Consider the following 6,455-nt stretch of genomic DNA (forward strand, 5'->3'; position numbering starts at 1 on the left):
CTGGGGTTCCCCTAGCCCCCTGCCCCCCGTAGCAGGGGGACTCTGGAGCTGAGCTGGTGGCACTGGGTGGTTGCATGGCTCTGGGGGTGCCAGGCGTAGCCAGCTCTTCCCAGCACCTTGGGCTCCAGCCAGGCCTTTCATCTCTGGGCGTCTCAGTTTGGGGCTTTTTTGGTTTGCTGAAAGATAAAAAAAGGCCTCCCATCCATGGGCATCCCTCTGCCAGGACAAACAGAGGGGAGGGAGCTCAGAGCCACTGCCTTGAACATGTGCAAATGGTTACTGTGCCGTGGCCGGAGGGTGGGGTGGGTTCCAGCTATCTGCTCCCCAGGAGATGCACTGGGAGAGAGAGCGACATCAGCCGGAGTCAGCATGAATTAAAGAGACAGGGGAGGAGAAAGGGGGTGTCTTTTGTGAACTTCCCCACACAGCAGTGCCCAGAGAATGTCCACTGGGCAGGGATCCCAGAGCATGAGCGTCTCCCATCTGGGTCCTTGGCCGTGTGTTTCCTGACAGCAGTGTCCATCACGGGACTGCAGTGCTGTGAGCTTCCCCTCAGCAGTGCCTGAGGCTGAAACCCCACGCGGGTTACGAATTGTGACAGTGTGGATGGGCTGTGGCTGGCTGTGAAGCATTCTTTGCTTGATGCAGTGTGATCTAGTGGCAAGTGCTGGGGACTCAGGAAGCCTGGGTTCTATTCCCTGGCTGGGCAACTTTGGGCAAGTGACGGTCTTGCTCTGTGCCTCAGTTTCCCCACTCACCCCCTGTCTATTTAGCTCTGTGCCTGTGCAGTACCCGGCCCTGATCTCGGTTGGGCCCTCTGCGTGCTCCTGCATCCAGAGAGCGGCCTTGTCTTCCCTGCAAAGTGGCGGCACATTGTAGCTCAATTGTTGCTGTTAACACAATGCCCCTGGGTGCTAGTCACATGAGCTGGCCCACACAAGCAGGGGTGTAGACTAGAGCTCGAGTGAGTGGCCCTCATCAGGGGCTAACATGACCTCTGGGAAGTGTGGACGCAGGGCAGGGCCACATCACCACAATGGAGGGCTGCTGGCCCTTCACGCAATTCCCCCCTGGTCATCCCCAGACACACACACACTTTATAAGGAGCGGACTAAGGCCAAAGAAACCTGGGACCGGGCTCACGACTGGAGCTCTGAGCTGGTGAGCTGGTTTTCCCCAGAAGCCAGCGAGCTCCAGTGTGGCTGGGCTCTACATTCAGGTCTCTGGAGCCTGTTAAATTCACTGAGCAAGGCCGCCCGTTTCATGGGGTCGGTGCCGAGTGCTTTCAGGGAGGTCGCGGCCGCCATCAGCTTCGGTGCGTTTCATGGTCCTGACACAAACCACAGACGGGCCTGAACAGCCGCTGGGATGCGGGGGGGGAGGGGGAAGGTCCCTACAAAGTCCAAGCGGCTTCCTGTGAAGTGGTTTTCCCGTGTGGGTCAAGGCGGGGAGTTGGTCTGTGGATGAGGCAGGCCGGTTGGCTGGAATTTCTCTGCTCTCAATGGGGACTGTGTGTGTGTTTGGGGGGGGGGGGGGAATGGGGATGGGCAAGGAAGGGGATGTTCTTTAGCCCCCAGGCTGGGCTGGGGGGAGCTGTTTGCAATAGCCATGGGGGCTTTGGAAGGCTGAGATCCTCCCTGTATGGGCCCTGCTAGGCTGCCCTGTTGCCCGCCCTTGGGAAACAGCTGGCAGAGGGGGCAAGGGAACAAGCATGGATTTCTCCCTCAGAAGGCCCTTTGCAGGGGCAGGGGCAGCAGAAGGGCTGGGGGGAGCTGCCCCGGGGTAACCACTTGATGCATGTTTTCTAGGAGAGGTTGATTCTGGTGGGATGGCCCTGGGATCCATCAGCCTGACGAGCAGGATGCGCGTGGGGCTAGGACCGAACTCCAGGCCCCGCACTGCACATGGCCATGTCACAGCATAAGGCCGTCATGTAATACTGACCCAGCAGTGTGATGCTGTGACACCGCAGCCGAGATGCCAGGGTTGAGATGTCGCAATGTTGTGCAACAACAGTAACAAATCCCTGGTTGCCAGGACTCTGTGTGGCCAATTTTCTGCCCTCTGCAGCCACTCGAACTTCACGGCAGGGTTAGCTCTCTGATTTCCCTGCTCTCAAAGCTCAAGCCCCTTCCTTCCTGAGCTAGAGGAGAATCTCCATCAAGCTGTTGGCAGTATAGGGGCCGTGACACACAGACGAGCTGTGTTTGTTCCGTCCAGTAGAGGGCAATGGCATGCACATCCACACACACAAGAGGTTGATTGCTAGTGCCGGGGGCTTACAGTGCATGGGGGTCTCCCTGGCCGGCCATTGAGCTCAGCCTACCTAACTCCTGGCATGAGCACCGCCTGCAGGCAGCACCAGGATACGTTTCCCGAGTGAATTTGGCTCTGGAGAATGGCACCTGTTTATTCTACTCAGAACAAGCAGATTTTGCAGGGGGGGAGGGACAGGCCAAGGTCTGGATTGCCCCATGGTGCCCAGGAGGGGAATGCAGGAGAGGGGGCTGCAGCCCTTGTGACCATGGCTTATGTGATGCGGGTATCACAAGCTAGGGAGTGAGGCACGGAGCTGCTGCATATGGCCATTTATTGCATCAATACAAGCCTGCCCTCTAGTGATTGGCGTGGGTAGATGCACTGGGAACGCTGCAGGGGAGAGGAAGGTGGAGAGTACAGGGCAAGACCGGACCCACCATGGTCAATCAATCTCGCCTAGCGCTTTTCATCCATCGAAGGCACTTACACAGAGCCCATCACCGTAGTATCTGTGCACCTCACAATCTTTAATGTAATTGTCCTCCGAACACTCCTGCGAGGCAGGGCAGAGCTATTATCTTCACTAGGGAACTGAGGTATGTAAAAACTAAGGCCTGGATCCTCAGCGGTATTTGGGCTCCAAACTTCTGTTGAAATCAATGGGCGTTTGATTTCAATGGAAATCTAACCCGCACAGATGCTCCACACAGAAAGACTGTGGAGGAGCAGGGATGCGAACCCAGCACTTCTAAGTCCTAGGCTAGTGCCCCAACAACCACTGGCCAATAAGGATGCTAACCCTGGTAGCCTGGCTAAATCCCTGTTCAGATAATATCCTGCTTCCCTAAACTTTCCCCTGCAGCTGGATTCCAATTCCACCTGCAGGCGGATGGGAATTCTTCTCTGCCTGTCCTAAACGATTGTACGCTGCATGCTGGTAAATATATCTTATCTCAGAAGCATCCGCATCTCAGTGGCAGGCAAAACAACCTATGTGTACTGTTTGTAGATTAGTTGGTAAGCACTGTGTGGTGGTCGGGGGATGGAAACTATAGCTATTATAGGCAGAGCTGATAGTACCACCTCGAGCTAAGTTAACCTAAAACATTTCCATTATAAGCCCCTGTCTTCAGGTATAACTTTGCCAGACTTAAACAATTTGAGCTGAATTATCCCCTGGTTGCTCTCAACCTCAGGCTGAATTTTTTGTTTCTGGGAGATTTTCAGCAAAAAATGGTCCGTCTGAGAACGAGATTAAGGAAAATAATAGGCCGTTTCACCAGTGGTAAGCAATTTCCCCTCCTGTTTCTTTGAAGAGCGCTAACACCATCATGGTTTGAAGCAGGATGTTGAAATCTGGGAGTGGTATAGCCCTGGAGTCAGAGAGGTGCCTTTGATTGTCCACGGGAAAATACTGCTCGATTTGGCCAAGTTATAAGCCTCTGAAAATCACCATTTGCCCATTCTCAGTAGAGCTTGCTCCTAAAAGATCTCTGAACATTCCCTTTGCACTGAGCAGGCTCCCCGGCACAGAGCTAGAGCATCGTATGCTGCTGCTGCTACCCCTTTGACCTAGGGAAGTAGACGGTGAGTTCTAGTCTCAGCTTTTTCCACTTCCTGATGCTAACAATTGCCTCCAAGGTTGTTGGGTTGGGACCCAGCTAGCCATTTAACAGACACGCCTCGTATGTTGCCCTTGAGAGATGATTTGTATTGGTTTATTTTTTAATCTGGAGAACGTCTCTCTTAATGAACGGTTTCAGAGTAGCAGCTGTGTTAGTCTGTGTTCGCAAAAAGAAAGGGAGGACTTGTGGCACCTTAGAGACTAACCAATTTATTTGAGCATAATTATCAGCTTACGCTCAAATAAATTGGTTAGTCTCTAAGGTGCCACAAGTCCTCCCTTTCTTTTTTCTCTTAATGAATCTCTTTCTTTGCCGAGCCCGAGCAAATCGCTGGGGTTACCAAAGCCAATGCTGTCGTGTCGCATGCTGTGGATGGGCCCCGGCCAATGGCCCACTGAAATCGATGGAAAGACTCCAGCTGGCTTCACAGGCTCCACGGGGTACCGTGAGGAGATGGCAGAAACCCAAGGGGAATGCTCGGGTCCTTGGCAGGGAACTTCCCAATCTGGGGGCTCTGTTGGTGCGAGCAGATCTTTATCACCCCCTAAGGCTGACCTGGGGACCCCTTGGCAGAGGGAAGTGGGCACCTCAGGCGTTGCCTGTTTCACTTCCCCACATGCAGCTCCAAGCAGGGTTTCGCCTGTGGGTCTGTGTCCAAGGTGGGGGGAAGCAGTCAGGGCCGAGCCAGGCCTGTGGTGGTTCTGATGTCTTCCAGCAAGAGGCGCCGTCCAAATCGCCGGCTCCTATCAAACCATCTTCTCTGTGTAATGGATCAGGAATGCAGGCCCCCTCCCGCAGCCCCCTCCACCAGAGCATTTATTTAATATCCTGAAAAAATTAAAATAACTTTTGTGGCCACTAACCCCCCCCCCCGAGCCCCCAAAAGACAAATAGAATAAAAGTGAGCTGAAAATGGAAGGGAAAGAAAATAGAACCCCAAAGAGGGGCTGGGATCCTTCCAAACCGGAGAGGCTGGGCTTCGGGAGGGAATGCGAGCATGAAGGAGACACAAAGACGGACACACGCACACACAGAATGACACACACACAGAAAGAGGGACAGGCAGACACAGGCGCATGGACAGACGGAGATAGGCAGTTGGATATACACACGGAAAGACAGAGGGACACGCAGAGAGGCACAAATGGCGATGATGGATGCACACACACACACACACGCGTGCGTGCACACACTCAGAGAGGCAGATGGATTTGCATATCCAGAGAGACGGACACACCCAGAGAAAGACACACACAGCACATACCTGCGCATACATATAGACAGGTTCAGGCACACACAGACATACATAGCAGGACACACACAGCTAGATGGACACACACATCAGAGAGACAGACACACACACACACATCTTACAGCCCCATGGCAGGAATGTGCCAGTTGGGGGAGAAATGAAACAAATCTGCTGAAAAGAGAAAGGCTGGGGGCAGTCGTGTGTGTGCGTGAGAGAGAGACAGAGAGCATGGAGCCGTGTGGGTGTGTGTCTCGCAGGGGCTGGTGTGTGTATGTGTGGGCGTGGAAGGGATTAGGAGGCGCACACATATAGGAGGATATGTGGGGATTTGATGGGTGTGTGTTTACGAGGGGATGTGGGGCTCAGCTGGAGGTGGTTATATAGAAAGGCGTCTGTCTGCGTGTGGCCTTGTGAGAACAATCCTTCTAGCCAGCTGCCTACAAGCTCCCCCATTATCCCCTTGTGCCTCCCATGCAGCTGGATGCACCCCACACTTCTGTACATCCTCCCCCCCATCAGACACCCCCCACACACATGTGCAGACCCCTCTGCCCACACACACAATGCCACGCGCCCACCAACACAGTTGTCTCACGCACGCACTGTCAGCCTCCCTCATAGCATTGCTGGGCTTCCAATTAGATGAGCCGTTGGGGTGTTAAGATGCAAAAAGCCTGGTTCGTGGGGTGTCGCGGCTGCAGGCGGTCAGCAGCGGCCTGTGCCCTTGCAAAGTGGGAGAGATTCCTCCCCGCACGTGGGTAAACTAGGAAGTGCACATCTAAGGTGACACGTCCTGCCCAGCACAGCCTTAACTCTGACCCCATCACAGTGGACCTGGGAACAGCCTGTTCATAAGGAAACCTGCCATTTAACCTCTGCCCACCCCAGTGCAAGGCAGGACTTCTAGCTACCCCACCCCAGTGATCTGCACAGCACTTGCTGCTGGTTGGTTGGCAGAGATCACAGTGGACTATCTATGCTAGGTATTTGTAAGGTCCTCCATTACCATAGTGACTCAATGCGCCACAGCCTTAGTGTATTTTTCTTTACAACTCCCCTGTGAGGCAGGCCGGTGCTATTATTCCCATTGTACAGATGGGGAAACTGAAGCACAGAGTGGCTAAGTGACTTTCCCAAGATCACACAAGAAGTCTGTGGCAGAGCAGGGAATTGACCCTAGCCCTCCCACAACTGAAGCTAGTGCCTGGAAGTGCTAGAGCATGTCAAGGAGAGGTAGGGTGCTGCGATCACCCAAGCGGCTGGGCTCAAATGGGGCAGACTTAAGGTGACATTAGCCATGCACCTTAACATGGCTGTGC

Source organism: Eretmochelys imbricata, chromosome 20, assembly GCF_965152235.1.
Source record: "Eretmochelys imbricata isolate rEreImb1 chromosome 20, rEreImb1.hap1, whole genome shotgun sequence".
Lineage (NCBI taxonomy): Eukaryota > Metazoa > Chordata > Testudines > Cheloniidae > Eretmochelys > Eretmochelys imbricata.